Here is a 22,713-nt window from a genome sequence, read left to right as displayed (position 1 = left end):
AAAGGGAAAGGCAAGGAAGGAGGGGAGGAAGGAGGGAGGGATGAAGGGAAGGAGGGAGAGAGAGGAATAAAGAAAAGAGAAAGGAAAAGGAAGAGAAGAAAGGAAGGAGGAAAAAAGATTAGAAAGGAGGAAAGAAAGAAAAAGGAAGATAAAGTAAGGGAAAGAAGGTAGGGAGAAATGACAAAAAGTGAAAAAGAAAGAAATAAGGAAAATACACTAATGATTTTGGCATCTTTTTATATACTTTGGGCTTTTTTGCATTTGGAAACATGTATATTCAAGTCCTTGTTGACTGTTATTTGCCCTTTTTATGATGGATTGTAAGAGTTCTTTATGGACTCTGGATACTAAACTACCTTAGTCAGTTGGGCTGCTATACCAAAATACCATACACTGGGCAGATAAATAAGAAGTATTTATTCTTTCAGTTCTGATATTGGAAGGTCCAAGATCAAAGTGCTGGCAAATTAGGTATCTAGTGATGGTCCCCTTTGATTGCAGTCACTTTCTTGCTCTAGCCTTACATGTTAAAGAGAGAGAGGGCTCTGATTTCTTTCTTTTCTTATAAGGATGCTGATCCCACCAACAGAGTTTCATCCTCCTGATTTCATCTAAACCTAATTACCTCTCAGGGGTCCTACTTCCAAATACTATCAGGATTGGAGATTCAGACTTTAACATATGAAATTTTAGGGGACAAAAACATTCAGCAAGATCTTTATTAAATATATGATTAACAAATATTTTATCCCATTTATAGATTTTGCTACAAAAAAAATTTGCAGGATTCACAGGCCCTCAGTTTACTTTGGGGAGCTGACTGAAGTTGACATGGATGCATTGCTCCAGAGTAAAACCCACATTATGCACCCCACTACCCTGTGTGGAACAAAGCTGCTACATCATGTTATCATCTTGAAACCAGAGCCACTGGTTAGACTGCACCCTGCTGTGGGGGCCAGTTTCTATTGTGTTTCTTCATCCCTGAGTGTTCACCATTATTTCATCATGCTTACACAGGTGGCTGCAAGTGCCATGACACTGACTTCTTGGAGCCTAGGCACATACAAATGGCTGTGATTCTGGTTCCTGAGCCCACACAATACCATGCCCACAGGAACAAGTGGTTCTTCACAGTGCTGAGGCCAACTCCAGGCTGGCTGAATCACCTTGAGCAAGCACCCACATCCTGAAAAATCAGTCCAGTAAGTCTATCTCTGGCAAGCTTGCCCCTCAACCAAATGAATGGCCATGCATGCACAACCCCAGCTGGAGTGCCAGCCTAGTGGTCTGAACCACTGAGCTCACTCTAGAGCCATTTGAACTGTTGCACACATACATCTCCAGCTTGAGAATCAAACTTGCACCTTACAGCCAGTAAGACCATGCCACTGACACAATTAACTCCTGTGTTCTAGCTCAATGAGGCACTTATAGACATTGCTGGTGTGTATTATAGGTGAAGAAACTGCATGGAGACCACACTGCTACTTTCACCAAGGATCAAAGTCAATGCACCATACCCAACAGACACCCTAGGATTCATCTAAAGGAAAAAACAAACAAACAAAAAACCTCTTTGCCTACAAGTTGCTTTAGGCAGTTACCCAAAGTGGACTTGAGGGCCTGTTTGGTTTTTGTAACAAACTCTAAAAAATGGGAGAAAATATTTGTTAATCATATATTTGATAAAGGTCTGCTGAAGAGACAACAATCGTTGGGTGAGATATGAGCATCCAGATCAAGGATGCACAAAGATCCATGAATACACAAAATTCACAAAGGTCCTGATGTAAGCACATTATAATCAAACAGTAAAAAGTCAAATATATGAAGAGAATTCTTAAAGCAGCAAAAGTATCAAGTCACATGTAAGAAAAGACTATTAGACTATAAGAATATTTCTTAGGCTATAAGAATACTTCTTAGCAGCTAATTCTCAGGATGATAATTCCTATAATGAAAACATGTAAAAGTGAAAATTCCAATAGTAGAGCTAAACATAATCAAACAGAATACTTCAGTACCATAATCATGCTATATAAATATTTCAAACCTCTACCATAAAGGCTACATGTCAGAGTAGTAAAAAATAATTAGAGCTACAATTCCTATGAAGAAACACACTACAAATAAAGATGTAAATTTAGATAACAAATATATAAATTATGAGGGCAGGATTAAAGTCTAAAATATTTTAGTTTAACCCAAATTAAGTTAGTATTGGATTACATAAGTCTATTATAACTACAGATTTTCTTATGTTAGTTTGTCAGTAACTACAAAGAAATAAATTGCAGCATATACAATAATAAGAAAGAGAACGAAATCAAAGCTTAGCAACACAGAAAAATACCAAACCACAAAGATAAACAATGGCAAACAAAGAGAGAAAGAAAAGACCAAAAGATCTATTAAAAAAAATAAACAGAAAATAATTAGCAAAATGGCAGAAGTAAGTTCTTACCTATCAATAATATCCTAAAATGTGAGTGGATTAAATTATTCAATCAAAAGATGTAAAGTGGTTGAATGGGTAAGAAAACTAAACCCAAAACAAAAATGAAACTTAATTATATGCGCCTACAAGAGAATTGCTTCATGGGTAATCACTACACAGACTGAAAGTGAAGAGATGGAAAAGAAATTCCATGCAAACAAAGACCAAAAGTGAGCAGCAGTAGCTAGAGTTACATGAGACAAAATAGACTTTGGGTCAAAAACTGTTAAGAGACAAAGAAAGTCACTGCATAAAGATAAGTGGATCTATTCAGCAAGATAATATAACATTTGTAAACAGATATCCACACAACACCTGAACACCCAAATGTATAAAGCAAATATTGCTAGATTTAAAGGGAATAATAAACCTCAATATAATGATAATAGGGAACTTCAACACTGCATTTTCAGCAATGCACAGATCACCTAGACAGGAAATCAACAAAGAAACATGAACCTTAAACTACCCTCTACACCAAATGGACCTAATTAATATTTTCAGAACACTCTATACAACAGCTGTAAAATACACAGTCTCCTCAACTGACATATTATATTTCCTAGAATAAATTATATACTAAGCCAAAAAAGACTTTACAGAGTCACAGTTATCATGCATTTTCTGACCTCAGTGGTATAAAATTAGAAATTAATAACAGAGAAAACTTCAGAAGTTTTACAAATACATGGAAATTAAACAACACTCTCACATGGCTCAATAAAGAAATTAAAAGATAAATTCAAAAGTTTCTTGAGACAAACACAGATGAAAATATAACACACTAAACAAACCTACAGAATACAGCAAAAAACAGGTTGTAAGAGGAAAGGTATAGCAATAAACACCTACATCAAAAAAAGTGGAAGGACCTCAAATTAAAAAAAACTTAGCATTTAACTCAAGGAACAACAAAACCAAAAGCAGGCTAAATCCAAATTAATAAAAGGAAAGAAATTGTGAAGATCAGAGAATAAATTAGAGACTAAAAAGCATTACAAAATATTAACAAGAGTTAGGTTAAAAACATAGAAAAAAAACCTTTAGTTAGATAGACAAAGAAAGAGAGATGACTCAAGTGAAGTCAAGGAAGAAAATAGTAATATTAAAATTCATACCACAGAAATGCAACAAATCATAAAATAATATGAACACTTAGAGTGTGAAAAATTGGAAAACACATAAGAAATGGATAAATTCCTGGACACATACTACCCACCAAGATGGACTTATGAAAAAATAGAAAATGAAAATCTAAAGAAATTACGAAGTCCAACATTACCCTGCTATCAAAATTAGACAAGGATACAAGAAGTAAATAAAACATAAATAGAAAAATTCTCAAAATAAATATGAGCAAAATGAATTCAGCAACACATTAAAATGATCATTCACTTATTATCAAGTGAGATTTATTACAGAAAGGTAATCAGCTTAACATATGCAAATTAATATATATGATACATCACATTAACAAAATGAAGGATAAAAACTTACGTTCGTGTCAATTGAAGTAGAGAAAGCATTTTTCAAAATTCAACATTCCTATACATGAAAAACTCTCAACAAATTAGAAATAGGAATTATATACCTCAACACAATAAAGATCACATATGATAAATCCTCTGGTAATGTTATATGAAATGGTAAAAAGTTATAAACCTTTCCTCTAAGGTCTAAAACAAGACAAGGATGCCCACTTTCATTACCTCAATTCAACACAATATCACAAATTTTAGGCAAGAGGAAGAAATAAAGGGTATTCAAACTGGAAAATAATAAACCAAATTACTCTGTTTTCTAAATCTTATATTTAGAAAAATCTAAACTGGACAAAAATTTCTTAGCTAAAAACTTATTCAGTAAAGTTGCAGGATACAAATCAACACACAAAATCAATAGAATTTTTAGACACTAACAGATTAGAAAAAATATTTTAAAAATTCCAATAGTTACAAAAGAAAAAAGATACCTAGAAATAAATTTAACCAAGGAAGTGAAAGATCTCTAGACTGAAAACTATATAACATTGATGAAAGAAACTGAAGAGAAAACACATAGTAGAAAAATATTCCTTGTTTATGAATTAGAAGTATTAAAATTGTTAAAATATCCATACTAGTTAGAGTGATTTATCACTCTCTATCAACTACTAATGACATTCCTCACAAAAACATATTTTTTAAAATCTTAAAATGGTTATGAAACTAATAAAAGCCCTGACTAATCAAAATAATTTTGTGGGTTTTATTTTAAGATAAACATACAAAAACAAAGCTAGAAGCATTGCAGTACCTGATTTCAAAATATACCACAAAGCTGTGGTAACCAAACAAAGTGGTATTGACAGAAACAGACACACAGATCAACAGAACAGAATAGAGAGCCCAGAAATAAATCCACACATCTACTACCAACTGACTTTTATGTTTTCAAATTGTAGATGTATTTTATTTTTTAAGCAACAATCAAAATATACTTGTACTACTGATTTTTTCAAATATTAAATGAAATATTTACAAAATGTGTCTACTTCGGTGTATTCTTGTATAACTTTAGAATCTGCAAAGGCCCTGACTAAAGAAACAGAAGTAATTGCATAGCTGAGACTGAAGGTGTTACCATGCTACAAATGATACCAAATGTCTCACATTTAACCAAATACATTTTCAGAGGTCCATTAATTTTGAGCATTAAGAATAACAGAGGAATGTATACTGAAACCATCACTAATAATTTTTTTGTTGCTTCACTGAAACACAACACTATTCAACATAGCTGCTAACAAATATTTGAAGTCATGACTAAATCCACTTGTTCCTCCAAGTGGTATTAGTGTTCTGCTAGCCAACACTCTTTATTGCCAGCTGTTTAGGTGTTATCTTCTTCATCTACAGCCTTTATGTGATTCTTGGCTAATTCCAGCATATATTTTCATGCTGATTCATTGTGTTTACAATGTTCATAGTAGTCCTGAAGTGTCAAACCTCCCATTAAACGCTTCCTATGAAAATTTAGCAATATCTTCTGTTCCAGTTTATTTGTTTTATAATTAATAGTAATAGAGTAATAATGTCCGTCCATCCATTAATTAACGCCTGGATAGATGGCTTGTTTAAGTGACCCATATTTGAATTTGTTAGTCTTGGTTCATGTAATAAGACCATCATATTAGCATTGATCAATCTGAAGGCATCACTAACAACCTTTCTTTTTACAGCTCCCTTTGACGAGGCATCAAATCTCTACTGAGTGCTGATACCCACCTCAGAAACCCCAACAACCAAGCCAAAGTTACTGTGAGGCCAACCAGTAACCATCTCAAGCTTTCCTGTCTGATTCAATATATGCACCATTTTAGCTTGGAACGCTAGATCAAATGCCTCCACACTGACACCGGTAGCATAGCAAACATGTCAATCACTCTGATGGTACAATAATCAACAAATTCTCCAAGCATCAGAACCATAATTTCCATTGGAACTCCAGCAATGCCATGCTTTAACATTTTTAACAGTACCAGGGAAAAGCTGTAGACTTGCTCTGCTGTTTCTACTGCAAGAGCATCTGTAGGTACCCACTGTCCTGTCCAGGCATACCTTCTCCAAGGCTAAGAAATCTGTCTGTGTGTCTGGACAGTAATTACAATGCCTAAGTCAATCAGGTTCAATGTCTTGTTCAACAAATTTCTTCTTAACGAAAGCTCTTGCTAATTCTGGCAGGGATAATTTGCCCCCAAGAAATAACTCTCCAGAAGGCCAACAGGGGTGCGATGTCCTGGTCTGGACTGTTGTCTTGCTTCTGCAGCAGTTCAGACTTTACCTGGCTGGCTCTTACTCCACAAACCAGAGATGAATCAGTCCAATACCATTCAAAAGAGAGTTGCCCAGGTTTTCCTAATTTTTTATATATATTTTGTCAATAAATATCATATGAGCAAATCAACATATCTATGCAGAATCCTCTCTATATACATCCTAGCTTTCCATTGGACTCTGGACAGATTATTTAGATTAAATGTAATGATTTAATATTTTAAGTAAAAAAATTTAAAATATATTTTTATTCAGAACTATTATTGCTTTTCACTATAAGGTTTGGTACAAATAGCCCGACTTGACTTACCACTAGAAATTGTTTTAACAATAATACTGTGACAGAATTTACATTTGCATATTAATATCATATAGGTAATGTTTAAATGGAAACTTCCAGACATTACTTATTCTTTCTTATAAATGCATAATAGTATATTATTTGAATTATTTGTGTATATTTAATTAGTGGAGTATTAATGGGGAAAGTCCAAACTATTTGGAAAGTTTTAGCAATGTAAGTCATTTAAATAAATAGAAAAAATACTTGAAGAAATATAGAACATTACTTAGAAAATTATGTATTATCATTATGATAAAGATGTAGCACAATAGCCAGCCAAAAAAAAAATCACTGCAAATTTAATATTAAATTTAACAGAAAATTTAAAGGAGAACTTATATAACTAGAAAATATTTGCATTACTTACTCAGAAATTTTGAACAACATTGTATAATTTCTCTAGAGAGAACTTTTCTATAACCATTAAATATCTCTTTAATGGTTACACTCAAAATAATTTCCTTGAACATATGGAAACTTTGCTTTCGATGGCCATGAAGGATGAAAAGGAATGAGCAAAGTCTCCAAGAAATATAGGACTATGTGAAAAGACCCAATCTACGATTGATGGGTGTACCTGAATGTGATGAAGAGAATGAATCCAAGCTGGAAAATACTTTTCAGGATATAATTCAGGAAAATTTTTCCAATCTAGCAAAGCAGGACACTATTCAACCCCAGGTAATACAGAGAACACCACAAATATATTCCTCAAGAAGAGCAACCCCAAGGCACATAATTGTTAGATTCACCAGGATCAAAACTAAGGAGAAAATACTAAGGGCAGCCAGAGAAAAAGGCCAGGTTACCCATAAAGGGAAGCCTATTAGAGTTACAGCAGATCTCTCAGTGGAAACCCTACAAGCCAGAAGAGAGTGGGGGCCAATATTCAACATACTTAAAGAACAGAACTTTCAGCCTAGAGTCTCATATCCTGCCAAACTAAGCTTCACAATTGAAGGAAAAATAAAATCTTTTATGAACAAGCAAGTACTCAGAGATTTTATTACCACCAGGCCTGCTTTACAAGAACTTCTGAAAGAAGTATTATACATAGAAAGGAACTACCAGTATGAGCCTTTCTAAAAATATACCAAAAAGTAAAGAGCATCAACATAAAGAAGAATTTACATCAATGAAAGGATAAAATAGCCAGTTAACATCAAATGGCAGTAACCCTAAACTTAAATTGACTAAATCCCCCAATCCAAAGATAAAGCCAAAACCTATCGGTATATCCAAAGATACAAAAAGACTCAAAACAAAGGGTTAAAGAAAAATTTACCAATCAAATGGAGAGCAAAAATAAATAAATAAACAAAAGCAGGAGTTGCAATTCTCACATTTGATAAAATAGATTTCAAAGCAACAAAGATACAGTGGTAAAAAGATCAATGCAACAATGAGATCTTAATACCCAGATACATAAGACCCATAATAAGATTTAGACTGAATGAGACAGAAAATTAATAAGGATATCCAGGACTTCAACTCAGATCCAGAACAAGTTAACTCAATAAATATTTATAGAGTTCTCCATTTTAAATACATAAAATATTGATCGGCCATTACTAATACCCATTTTTAGAATGAAGCAATATTCCTGTTCTCTCTCCCTCTTTTTCTTCCTCTTTCTTCCTCTCCTCCTCTCCTTTTTTTACTTTTCAACATCCTAGTTCCTCACCTCTACTCAATACATTCCTCTGAACACCTGATTCCTTGTGATTCTCCCGTCCCACTAAAACCTCCAATCCTTTAAAAAAAAAATAATAAAATAGTTAACTTAAAATTCCTGTCAGTAATTCTGGGCTTCCTAAGGGGTAGTTTCTATTAATTTATTTGTTTTTTTTCCTGTTGGATCAGTCATATTTACTTATTTATTTGCATGACTCTCAATATTTTGAAAACTGACATTTCTAATATTGTAATGTAACAAACCCAGAAATAAAATTATCTTTTCTCCTTGGTGATTATTTTTTCTGCTTGTTGTAACTTGTTTGGTGACTTTTATAAACTAATTCAGCAAAGCTTGTATTATTAGTTGTATGTGGCCAATGAATAGTAAGGTAATGAAATTTTCTCTAAGCTTTAAACAAAAGGAATAATAAAATAGAAAAAGGGAAATAAGGAAGGAAGGAAGGAAGGAAGGAAGGAAGGAAGGAAGGAAGGAAGGAAGGAAAGAAGGAAGAAAGAAAGGAAAAAAGGAAGGAAGGAAAGACAGAAGAAAGAAAGGAACAAAGGAAGGAAGGGAGGGAGAGAGGGAAAGAAAGAAAAGGAGGGAAGGAAGACAGAGAGAGAGAGCAGAAGGGAGGGAAAGAGAGGATCTTTCCAGGTGAACAGGAAGGAAGAAAGGAAGGGAAAGAAAGGATCTTTGCAGATGTTGCAGATGGGCTTGTTGGGCACATACCTGCAACATTTAGTCAGGCATTACAATTTTCACTTAGCCTTCAATTCCTGCCTGCGATAAGGCTGAGGTTTAACGAGAAGCTAGGGCTTAGGATGTTTTCAAGGATTTAATAAGCAACCAGCGCAAGGTATGCATATGTCATCTAGATTCCTATAAATTTTGGTCAGTTTTTAAAATATTTTAATCTTCAAATAACCACATTATCCACCTTTTCTTTGTAACTTCTGGTTTATCTATTGTTTGTTTCAATCATTATATCTTGTCCATGTAGCAGCAACTATATATGCCTTTAAATTTTTTTGACGAATACCTCAGTTATACTTTTCTAAGCCCTGGATGAGATCTGAGTTAGGCAAAATCAAAATTAGTTTTTTGAGTGAGTTCTTCAATAAGGCACCAAACATAAAAAGTAACCACAATTCTTTGAGAATAAATCTCGTCTGTTACCTTTAGTGCTAGTAACCTATACTGTATTTGGGCTGTTGTCTTCAAAGCTACTGTCAAATGGGGAGAAGATCATACAACCAAACTTAAAAAAATAATCCACAAAGTTATCTTATTGAGTTTTAGTTATATCTTTTTTCTAGATTGAAAATTTTATTGACTGCTGAATACTGTTGATTATTCCACAGAAATAGTTTTCAGTATTCTGGTAAAGTTGATTCTATCTTTTATCAACTTATTAACTGCTTTTGTGGTGGTACAATACTCTTGAATTTCACATGCATAAATTTTTGCTTATGTCATCAAATTATTCTTTTCAAAATTAACAATTTATTTTTATTTATTTATTTATTAATTTGAGACAGAGTCTCGCTCTGTCACCAGGCGCCAGGCAGGAGTGCAGTGGTGCAACCTCGGCTCACTGCAACCTCCACCTCCTGGCTTCAAGCAATTCTCCTGCCTCAGCCTCCTGAGTAGCTGGGACTACAGGCATGCACCATCATGCCCAAATAATTTTTGTATTTTAGTAGAGATGGAATTTCACTATGTTGGCCAGGATGGTCTTGATCTCCTGACCCCGTGATCTGCCCACCTCAGCCTCCAAAAGTGTTGGGACTACATGCATGAGCCACTGTGCCCAGCCAACAGTTTCTTAAACACCAACAAAATTACTTAAATATCAAGCCATTGGGAGTCATCCTAGGAATGCAAGAATATTTTAAAATTACAAATATATTTTATTCAATTTGCCACAGTATCAGAATGAGAGAAAAGCTAAATAAAATACAAATAGATTGCAAAGGTTGTTGATGAGATTCACCACCTATTCATTATAGAAATTTTTTTTAGAAAACTGGAAGCATTCTCTTTGAAATCTGGCACTAGACAAAGATGCCCTCTCTAACCACTCCTATTCAACATAGTACTGGAAGTTCCAGCCAGAGCAATCAGGCAAGAAAAAGAAATAAAGGGTATTCAAATAGGAAAGAAGGAAGTCAAATTGCCTCTATTTGAAGGTGGCATGATTGTATATCTAGAAGACCCCATTGTCTCAGCCCAAAATCTCCTAAAACTGGTAAGCAACTTCAGCAAAATCTCAGGATACAAAATCAATGTGCAAAAATCACAAGCATTTCTATACACCAATAACAGACTTAAAGAGAGCCAAATCAAGAATGAACTGCCATTCACAATTGCTACAAAGAGAAGAAACCGCAGCATTTCTGGTTTGGGTGTACAGTCCTGTGTGCCTGGTGAGAAGAGTATTTTCTATATTTTTAAATCATTTCATGTTTCTGTGTGGGGAAGGTGAGTTCAGTATTACTGATGGGGTTGAGACCAGCACTCTGTGAAACCTTGAAATGAGAAGTAAAGGCAGATGAAAAGAGAAAAAAAAAAAAAAAAGGAGAGCTACAAGCCACTGCTCAATGAAATAAGAGAGGACACAAACAGACAAAGAAACATTCCATGTTCTTGGTTAGGAAGAATCAGTATCGTGAAAACGGCCATACTGCAAAAAGTAATTTATAGATTCAATGCTATCCTCTTCAAGCTACCAATGACCTTCTTCACAGAACTGGAAAAAAAACACCTTAAACTTCATATGAAACCAAAAGAGAGCCCGCATAGCCAAGTCAATTATAAGCAAAAAAAAAAAAAAAAAAAAAAAAGAAAAAGCAAAAAAAAAAAAAAAGCTGGAGGCATTACACAACCAGACTTCAAACTATACTACAAGGCTACAGTAATCAAAACAGCATGGTACTGGTACCAAAATAGAGATATAGACCAATGGAACAGAACAGAGGCATCAGAGGCAACACAACATATCTACAGCCATACAATCTTTGACAAACCTGACAAAAACAAGCAATGGGGAAAGGATTCCCTGTTTAATAAATAGTGTTGGGAAAACTGGCTAGCCATGTGCAGAAAGCAGAAACTGGACCCCTTCCTGACACCTTACACTAAGATTAACTTCAGATGGATTAAAGACTTAAACATAAGACCTAACATCAGAAAAACCTTAGAAGAAAATCTAGGCAAAACTATTCAGGACATAGGCTTAGGCAAGGATCTCATGACCAAAACCCCAAAAGCATTGGCAACAAAAGCCAAAATAGACAAATGGGACCTAATCAAACTCCACAGCTTCTGCACAGCAAAAGAAACAGTCATTAGAGTGAATCGACAACCAACAGAATGAGAAAAATTTTTACAGTTTACCTATCTGACAAAGGGCTAATATCCAGAATTTACAAAAAACTATAACAGATTTACAAGAAAAAACAAACCCATTCAAAAGTGGGCAAAGGATATGAACAGACACTTTACTAAAGAAGACATACATGAGGCCAAGAAACATGAAAAAATGCTCATCATCACTGGTCATTAGAGAAATACAAATCAAAACCACATTGACATACCATCTCACACCAGTTAGAACAGCAGTCATTAAAAAATCTGGAGACAGATGCTGGAGAGGATGTGGAGAAATAGGAACACTTTTACACTGTTGGTTGTAGTATAAATTAGTTCAACCATTGTGAAAGACAGTGTGGTGATTCCTCAAGGACCTAGAAATAGAAGTTCCTTTTGACCCACCAATCCCATTACTGGGTATATATCCAAAGGATTATGAATCCTTCTACTATAAGACACATGCACACGAATGTTCATTGCAGCACAGTTTACAATAGTAAAGACCTGGAACCAATCCAAATCCCCAACAATGATAGACTGGACATGGAAAATGTGGCACATATACACCATGGAATATTATGCAGCCATCAAAAACGATGAGTTCATGTCCTTGGTAGGGACATGGATGAACATGGAAACCATCATTCTTAGCAAACTGATGCTAGAGCAGAAAATCAAACACTGCATGTTCTCACTCATTGGCAGGTGTTGAACAATGAGAACACATGGACACAGGGAGGGGAGCACTACACACTGGGGCTTGTCAGGGGGAAATAGGGGAGGGACAGTGGGGGTTGGGGAGTTGGGGAGAGATAGCAGGGGGAGAAATGCCTGATATAGGTGAAGGGAAGGAAGGCAGCAAATCACACTGCCACATGTGTACCTATTTAACAATCTTGCATGTTCTTCACATGTACCCTAAAACCTAAAATGCGGGGGAGGACTCAAGATGGCGCTGTGAGAACAACCCAGGATTGGAGTTCTCGTTGTGTCTGCGGAGAGGTGAGTCTGAGCTGCATTTCCAGACTGATCTTTGTTGCCCACGGAACGGGGAAATTCCCAAGTGAAGAGGAGACGCGGGACGCCAGACAGATATTCCACCTGGCGAAGCCGGCAGCCGGGGTGGCGGCAGCCGGCCCTACCCAGCGCTCCCCACAGGGCGCGCTTGTCCGGGTGCCCTGTTGAACTGGCAACCGGAGACGTGAGAGGGCTGGACTTGAGACTGAGCTAGACTTGGACAGTGGGCCAGCCCAGGAGATTGCAGGAACAGAGCGTTAGGGGTGGACCAGTGGGATGAAAAAAACCGCGATTTCAAACAAGCCCCGTGCAGACGGCCCAAGACGCTCTGAGGGGGAGGGGCGGCCACCATTACCGAGGCAACCCGCCCCAACTGAGATACACGCCCATTGCTGACGCAGCCAGCCATTGCCGAGGCAACCCGTCTCTACTGAGATACACGCCCACTGCTGACGCAGCCTGCCATTGCCAAGGCAACCCGCTACAACAGAGAGACTCCGCCGCAGGGCCTGGCAGAGAACAGCAGAACAACAGAGCCAGGGCGAGCCTCACAACAGCAGGGCGGAGCCTCGGCAGGCAAACAGTGGCTAGTCTGCATCCTAGCTGGACAGGACCTCAACGGACATCCACAAATAAAGCCCAAACCCCTCAACACAGAGCATTTGAGAAAAAAAAGGGTTTTTTTAATGAGCTCTGTTGCAGCAGAATCGAACATAGCAGCCTAACAGCCCTGAATGAACAACAGAGCTCACAGCTAAGCAATTAAGCCCCTATAAAGTACAAACTGTCTCCTCAAGCAGCTCCCTGACGCCTCTATATCCAAAAGACTGACATTAGGCAGGCACCATCCTGGGACAAAGATAGCAGAAAAAGAAACTGGTAGCATCCCTCTCTGTGCCACAGCTGCTAGAGGTGCAACCCAGACAAGCAGGGTCTGGAGCGGACCTCAGCAGTCGTACAGCGAAGGGGCTAGACTGGTAGAAGGAAAACCAAGCAACAGAAATACTTTATCATCAACATTCAGGGTGTCCACTCAGAGACCCAATCGAAAAGTCAGCAACTATGCAGACGACCAGCAAACAAATCCACAAAGATGGGAAGAAATCAGTGCAAAAAGGAGGAAAACACCCGAAACCAGAACACCTCACCTCCTAGAAAGGACCAAAACTCCTCACCATCAAGGGAACAAAGCTGGACGGAGAATGACTGTGACGAAATGACAGAATTAGACTTCAGAAGATGGATAATGAGAAACATTTGTGAGCTAAAAGATCATGCATTAAATCAATGCAAAGAAACTAAGAACCTTGAAAAAAGATTTGAAAAAAGATTTTAGGAAATGATAACAAGAATGGATAACTTAGAGAGGAATATGAATGAATTAAAGGAGCTGAAAAACACAATACGAGAACTTCGCGAAGCATGCACAAGTTTCAGTAGCTGAATTGACCAAGCAGAAGAAAGAATATCTGAAGTCGAAGACCAACTCAATGAAATAAAACGAGAAACCAAGATTAGAGAAAAAAGCTCAAAAAGGAATGAACAAAGTCTCCAAGAAATGTGGGACTATGTGAAAAGACCTAACCTACGTTTGATAGGTGTATCAGAAGGGGACGAAGAGAATGAATCCAAGCTGGAAAATACTCTTCAGGACATCATCAAGGAAAATTTCCCCCACCTAGCAAGACAGGCCAACACTCAATTGCAGGAAATACAGAGAACACCACGAAGATATTCCGCAAGAAGAGCAACCCCAAGGCACATAATCGTCAGATTCAATAGGGCTGAAATAAAGGAGAGAATACTAAGGGCAGCCAGAGAGAAAGGTCGGGTCACCCACAAAGGGAAGCCCATCAGACTCACAGCAGATCTCTCGGCAGAAACACTACAAGCCAGAAGAGAGTGGGGGCCAATATTCAACATTCTTAAAGAAAAGAACTTTCAACCCAGAATTTCATATCCAGCCAAACTGAGCTTCAGAAGTGAAGGAAAAATAAAATCCTTTGCGAACAAGCAAGTACTCAGAGATTTTGTCACCACCAGGCCTGCTTTACAAGAGCTCCTAAAAGAGGCACTACACATAGAAAGGATCAACCAGTACCAGCCATTCCAAAATCACACTGAATGCTAAAGAGCATCAACATAATGAAGAATCTACAACAACTAACAGGCAAAACAGCCACTTAGCATCAAAATGGCAGTATCAAATTCACACATAACAATATTAACCCTAAATGTAAATGGACTAAATGCACCAATCAAAAGACACAGACTGGCAAATTGGATAAAAATCCAAAACCCATCAGTGTGCTGTATCCAGGAAACCCATCTCACATGCAAGGATACACAAAGGCTCAAAATAAAGGGATGGAGGAAGATTTACCAACCAAATGGAGAGCAAAAAAAAAGCAGGAGTTGCAATTCTCATCTCTGATAAAATAGACTTTAAAGCAACAAAGATCAAAAGAGACAAAGAAGGCCATTACATAATGGTAAAAGGATCGATACAACAAGAAGAGCTAACGATCCTAAACATATATGGACCCAATGCAGGAGCACCCAGATACATAAGGCAAGTTCTTAAGGACTTACAAAAGGACTTAGACTCCCACACAATAATAGTGGGAGACTTTAACACTCCACTGTCAATACTAGACAGATCAACCAGACAAAAAATCAACAAGGATATCCAGGGCTTGAACTCGGACCTGGAGCAAGCAAACTTGATAGACATTTACAGAACTCTCCACCCCAAATCCACAGAATACACATTCTTCTCAGCACAACATCACACCTACTCTAAAATTGACCACATAATTGGAAGTAAAGCACTGCTCAACAACTGCAAAACAACTGAAATCATAACAAACAGCCTCTCAGACCATAGTGCAGTCAAGTTAGAACTCAGAATTCAGAAACAGACCCAGAACCGCACAGCTTCATGGAAACTGAACAACTGGCTCTTGAATGTTGACTGGGTAAACAATGAAATGAAGGCAGAAATAAAGAAGTTCTTTGAAACCAATGAGAACGAAGACACAACGTGCCAGAACCTCTGGGACACATTTAAAGCAGTCTCTAGAGGAAAGTATATAGCAATAAGTGCCCATATGAGGAGAATGGAGAGATCCAAATTTGACACCCTATCATCAAAATTGAAAGAGCTAGAGGAGCAAGATCAAAAAATCTCAAAACCCAGCAGAAGATAAGAAATAACTAAGATCAGAGCTGAGCTGAAGGAGATTGAGACACGAAAAACCCTTCAAAAAATCAATAAATCCAAGAGCTGGTTTTTTGAAAAGATCAGCAAAATAGACAGACCACTAGCCAGATTGATTAAAAATAAAAGAGAGAACAACCAAATAGATGCAATAAAAAATGATAAAGGGGAAATCACCACAGATTCCACAGAAATTCAAACCATCATCAGAGAATATTACAAACAACTCTATGCGCGTTAACTAGTAAACCTGAAAGAAATGGATAAATTCCTGGATTCCTGTGTCCTCCCAAGCTAAACCAGGAGGAAGCTGAAACTATGAATAGACCAATAACAAGGTCTGAAGTTGAGGCAGCAATTAAGAGCTTACCACACAAAAAAAGCCCAGGTCCAGATGGGTTCACAGCCGAATTCTAACAGACACACAAGGAGGAGCTGGTACCATTCCTTCTAAAACTATTTCAAACAATCCAAAAAGAGGGAATCCTTCCCAAATCATTTTATGAGACCAACATCATTCTGATACCAAAACCCGGCAGAGACCCAACAAGAAAAGAAAACTTCAGGCCAATATCCATGATGAACATAGATGCAAAAATTTTCAATAAAATATTGGCAAACCGATTGCAACAGCAAATCAAAAAACTTATTCATCATGATCAAGTAGGATTCATCCCGGGGATGCAAGGCTGGTTCAACATACGCAAGTCTATCAACGTAATTCACCACATAAACAGAACCAAAAACAAAAACCACATGATTATCTCAATTGACGCAGAGAAGGCATTTGACAAAATTCAACAGCCCTTTATGCTAAAAACCCTCAATAAACTCGGTATCGATGGAACGTATCTTAAAGTAATAAAAGCTATTTATGACAAACCAAAAGCCAATATCATACTGAATGGGCAAAAACTGGAAGCATTCCCTTTGAAATTTGGCACTAGACAAGGATGCCCTCTCTCACCACTCCTATTCAATATAGTACTGGAAGTTCTAGCCAGAGCAATCAGGCAAGAAAAAGAAATAAAGGGTATTCAAATAGGAAAGGTGGAAGCCAAATTGTCTCTATTTGCAGACGACATGATAGTATACCTAGAAGACCCCATTGCCTCAGCCCAAAAACTCCTGAAACTGATAAGCAACTTCAGCAAAGTCTCAGGATATAAAATCAATGTGCAAAAATCACAAGCATTCGTCTACACCAATAACAGACTTAAAGAAAGCCAAATCAAGAGCGAACTGCCATTCGCAATTGCTACAAAAAGAATAAAATACCTTGGAATACAACTCACAAGGAATGTAAGAGACCTCTTCAAGGAGAACTACAAACCACTGCTCAACGAAATCAGAGAGGACACAAACAGATGGAGAAACATTCCATGTTCATGGTTAGGAAGAATTAATATCGTGAAAATGGCTATACTGCCCAAAGTAATTTACAGAATCAACGCTATCCCATTCAAGCTACCATTGACTTTCTTCACAGAACTGGAAAAAACCACCATGAACTTCATATGGAACCAAAAGAGAGCCCACATAGCCAAGTCAACTCTAAGCAAAAAAAAACACAGCAGGGGGCATCACACTACTGGATTTCAAACTATACTACAAGGCTACAGTAATCAAAACAGCATGGTACTGGTACCAAAACAGAGATATAGACCAATGGAACAAAACAGAGGCACCGGAGGCAACACAACATATCTACAACTATACAATCTTTGATAAACCTGACAAAAACAAGCAATGGGGAAAGGATTCCATGTTTAACAAATGGTGTTGGGAAAACTGGCTAGCCATGTGCAGAAAGCAGAAACTGGACCCCTTCCTGACACCTTACACTAAAATTAACTCCAGATGGATTAAAGACTTAAACATAAGACCTGGCACCATAAAAACCTTAGAAGAAAATCTAGGCAAAACTATCCAGGACATAGGAGTAGGCAAGGACTTCATGAACAAAACACCAAAATCATTGGCAACAAAAGCCAAAATAGACAAATGGGACCTAATGAAACTCCACAGCTTCTGCACGGCAAAAGGAACAGTCACTAGAGTGGATCGGCAACCAACAGAATGGGAAAAAATTTTCGCAGTCTACCCATCTGACAAAGGGCTGATATCCAGAATTTACAAAGAACTCAAACAGATTTACAGGAAAAAAACAAACAAGCCCATTCAAAAGTGGGCAAAGGACATGAACAGACACTTTACGAAAGAAGATATATATGAGGCCAACAATCATATGCAAAAATGCTCATCGTCACTGGTCATCAGAGAGATGCAAATCAAAACCACATTGAGATACCATCTCACGCCAGTTAGAATGGCGATCATTAAAAAATCTGGAGACAACAGATGCTGGAGAGGATGTGGAGAAAAAGGAACACTTTTACACTGTTGGTGGGAGTGTAAATTAGTTCAACCATTGTGGAAGACAGTGTGGCGATTCCTCAAGGCCTTAGAAATAGAAATTCCATTTGACCCAGCAATCCCATTACTGGGTATATATCCAAAAGACTATAAATCGTTCTACTATAAGGACACATGTACACGAATGTTCATTGCAGCACTGTTTACAAGAGCAAAAACCTGGAATCAACCAAAATGCCCATTGATAATAGACTGGATTGGAAAAATGTGGCACATATACACCATGGAATATTATGCAGCAATCAGAAATGATGAGTTTGTGTCGTTTGTAGGGACATGGATGAATCTGGAGAACATCATCCTCAGCAAACTGACACAAGAACAGAAAATGAAACACCGCATATTCTCACTCATAGGTGGATGATGAAAAATGAGAACACATGGACACAGAAACGGGAGTACTAAACACTGGGGTCTATTGGGGGGAAAAGGGGAGGGCCAGTGGGAGGGGGAGGTGGGGAGGGATAGCCTGGGGAGAAATGCCAAATGTGGGTGAAGGGGAGAAGAAAAGCAAAGCACACTGCCATGTGTGTTCCTACGCAACTGTCTTGCATGCTCTGCTCATGTACCCCAAAACCTATAATCCAATAAAAAAATAAAAAAATAAAAAAAAATACATAAAATGTAGTTAAAGAAAAGGATTTTTAAATAATTAAAAAGAAATCATACATTTTTTAAAAATACATAATCATGCACACAAATACACACTTCTCCATCTAGAATCAGGACCTTATGGGTGGGACATTTTAAATAATCTCTCATTGAGATCATGAACACGCAAAGCCTGTCATCACCACTTGTATTCAGTAGTTTTTGATTTGCATAGTAGAATTAGAAAAAGAAATATAATATACAAATATTGTAAAAAAGAAAGTAAAATTATCATCTATTCTCAGACTATTACATATGTAGAAAAATCTAAGATTAATGTATTAAGAAAATAAATGAGAGTCTCACATATGCTAAACAGTTAATGCAAAAATCCATTTCATTTATATATATAAAATATTTACAAATAAATATTTAATTAATTATTTATTTTTAAAATGTCAGTTGTTTTCAAAGTACAAATAACTTTTGGCTTCATGGATGACTTGTATGATGGTAAAGTCTGGGATTTCAGTGCAATAGGTTTTATTTTCATCCTTTCTGACCCTTTGATTCTTCCCCCTTCTAAGTCTCCGGTATCCATTATCCCACTCTGTATGCCTTTGCATACTCATAGCTCAGTTCACACCTATTAAGTGAGAACATACGATATTAGGTTTTTGATTCCTGAGTTACTTCACTTAGAATAATGGCCTCTAGTTCCATCCAAGTTGTGCAAAAGACATTATTTTGTTTCTTTTTGTGACTGAGTAGTATTCTATTCTCTCTCCATATAATATACATACATATACACACATATATATATATATATAGTTTACATGTATATGTATTTATATAGAAAGCAAGCATAGATACATATATCACATTTCTCTATCCACTCATCAGTTGATGGGCATTTGGTATGATTCCACACCTCTGCAGTTGTGAATTGTACTGTAATAAACATACATAAGCAGGTGTCTTTTTGAGATAGGGACTTATTTTCCTTTGGGTAGATACCCAGTAGTTGGATTGATGGACTGAGTAATAGATTTAGTTGTTTAAGGAATCTGCATATGTATTCCATAGATATTGTGCAATTTATTTTTCACCATAATTCCTTTTTCACCACATCTACACCAGTATCTATTGTGTTTTGACCTTTTAATAATTACCATTCTGGCTGAGGTAAGATGATGTCTCATTGTGGCTTTAATTTATATTTTCCTGATGATTAGTGATATTGAGCATTTTTTCATTTGTTTTATGGCCACTTCTATATCTTCTTTTGTGAAATCTCTATTAATGTCCTTTGCCCATATTTTAATGTTTGTTTGTTTCATTGCTCATGTTTGAGTTCCCTGTAGATTCTGGATACTAAGCGTTTGTCAGATGTATAGTTCATAAATATTTTCTCCCATTATGAAGATTTTCTGTTTATGCTGAAGATTATTTCTTTTTCAATGCAGAAGCTTTTGAGTTTAATTAGGTCCCACTTACTTATTTTTATTTTTGTCGCATTTACCTTTGAGGTATCAGTCATAAATTCTCTACCTAAGGCAATGTCCAGAAGAGATTTCTTAGGTTTCTAGAATTTTTAGGATTCTGTTCTTAGATTTATTTTTAATACATCTAGAGTTAACTTTCACGTATGCTGAGAAATATTCATCCAGTTTAATTTTTCTATATTTGGCTATCCAATTTTCCAGCACCATTTATTGAACCGAGTGTCTTTTCTCCAATTTAAGTTTTGTATGCTTTGTTGAAGATTAGTTGGTTGTAGGTATTTGGTTTCATTTCTATTTTTTTAAATATGCTTCTATAATTTTTTATTGCATTTTAGGTTTTGGGGTACATTTTCACAACATACAAGATAGTTGCATAGGTACACACGTGGCAGCATGATTTGTTGCCTTCCTCCCCTTCACCCACATCTGGCATTTCTCCCCATGCTATCCCTCCCCAAATCCCCCCTGCTGTCCCTCCCCTATTCCCCCCAATAGACCCCAGTGTGTAGGGCTCCCTTCCCTGTGTCCATGTGTTCTCATTGTTCATCACCCGCCTATGAGTGAGAACATGAGGTATTTCATTATCTGTTCTTGTGTCAGTTAGCTGAGAATGATGTTCTCCAGATTCATCCATGTCCCTACAAAGGACACGAACTCATCGTTTTTGATTGCTGCATGATATTCCATGGTGTATATCTGCCACATTTTCCCAGTCCAGTCTATCATTGATGGGCATTTGGATTGGTTCCAGGTCTTTGCTATTGTAAACAGTGCTGCAATGAACATTGGTGTGCATATGTCCTTATAGTAGAATGATTTATAGTCCCTTGGATATATACCCAGCAATGGGATAGCTGGGTCAAATGGAATTTCTATTTCTAGGTCCTTGAGGAATCGCCACACTGTCTTCCACAATGGTTGAACTAATTTACACTCCCACCAGCAGTGTAAAAGTGTTCCTATTTCTCCACATCCTCTCCAGCATTTGCTGTCTCCAGATTTTTTAATGATCGCCATTCTAACTGGCGCGAGATGGTATCTCAATGTAGTTTTGATTTGTATTTCTCTAATGACCAGTGATGATGAGCATTTTTTCATATGTTTGTTGGCCTCATGTATGTCTTCTTTTGTAAAGTGTCTGTTCATATCCTTTGCCCATTTTTGAATGGGCTTGTTTGTTTTTTATTGTAAATCTGTTTTAGTTCTTTGCAAATTCTGGATATCAGCCCTTTGTCAGATGAGTAAACTGCAAAAGTTTTTCCCATTCTGTTGGTTGCCAATTCACTCTAATGACTGTTTCTCTTGCCGTGCAGAAACTGTGGAGTTTGATTAGGTCCCATTTGTCTATTTTGGCTTTTGTTGCCAATGCTTTTGGTGTTTTGGTCATGAAGTCCTTGCCTACTCTCATGTCCTGAATGGTTTTGCCTAGATTTTCTTGTAGGGTTTTTATGGTGCCAGGTCTTATGTTTAAGTTTTTAATCCATCTGGAGTTAATTTTAGTGTAAGGTGTCAGGAAGGGGTCCAGTTTCTGCTTTCTGCACATGGCTAGCCAGTTTTTCCAACACTATTTATTAAACAGGGAATCCTTTCCCTATTGCTTGTTTTTGTCAGGTTTATCCAAGATTGTATGGTTGTAGATATGTTGTGTTGCCTCCGATGCCTCTGTTCTGTTCCATTGGTCTATATCTCTGTTTTGGTACCAGTACCATGCTGTTTTGATTACTGTAGCCTTGTAGTATAGTTTGAAGTTCAGTAGTGTGATGCCTTCTGCTGTGTTCTTTTTGCTTAGAATTGACTTGTAGTACAGTTTGAAGTCCGGTAGTGTAATGCCTCCCATTGTGTTCTTTTTACTTAGAATTGACTTGGCTATGTGGGCTCTCTTTTGGTTTCATATGAAGTTTAAGTTAGTTTTTTCCAGTTCTGTGAAGAAGGTCATTGGTAGCTTGTTGGCGATAGCATTGAATCTGCAAATTACTTTCTGCAGTATAGCCATTTTCACGATATTGATTCTTCCTAACCATGAACATGGAATGTTTCTCCATCTGTTTGTTTCCTCTCTTATTTCATTGAGCAGTGGTTTGTAGTTCCTGAAGAGGTCCTTTACGTTCCTTTTTAGTTGTATTCCTAGGTATTTTCTTCTCTTTGTAGCAATTGTGAATGGCAGTTCATTCTTGATTTGGCTTTCTTTAAGTCTATTATTGGTGTATATAGGAATGCTTGTGACTTTTGCACACTG

At 37.0% G+C, this 22,713-nt stretch overlaps 1 pseudogene; it reads right to left on the bottom strand.

Annotated features, from left to right (window-relative positions):
• Nucleotides 1–5,249: 5,249 nt before the first annotated feature.
• The window catches only part of LOC100388454 (26S proteasome non-ATPase regulatory subunit 14 pseudogene), a 79,957-nt pseudogene continuing 62,493 nt past the window's right edge, over nt 5,250–22,713 (bottom strand).

Source organism: Callithrix jacchus, chromosome 6 (assembly GCF_049354715.1).
Source record: "Callithrix jacchus isolate 240 chromosome 6, calJac240_pri, whole genome shotgun sequence".
Classification (NCBI taxonomy): Eukaryota; Metazoa; Chordata; class Mammalia; order Primates; family Cebidae; genus Callithrix; species Callithrix jacchus.
This window is presented reverse-complemented; position numbering and strand designations above follow the sequence as displayed.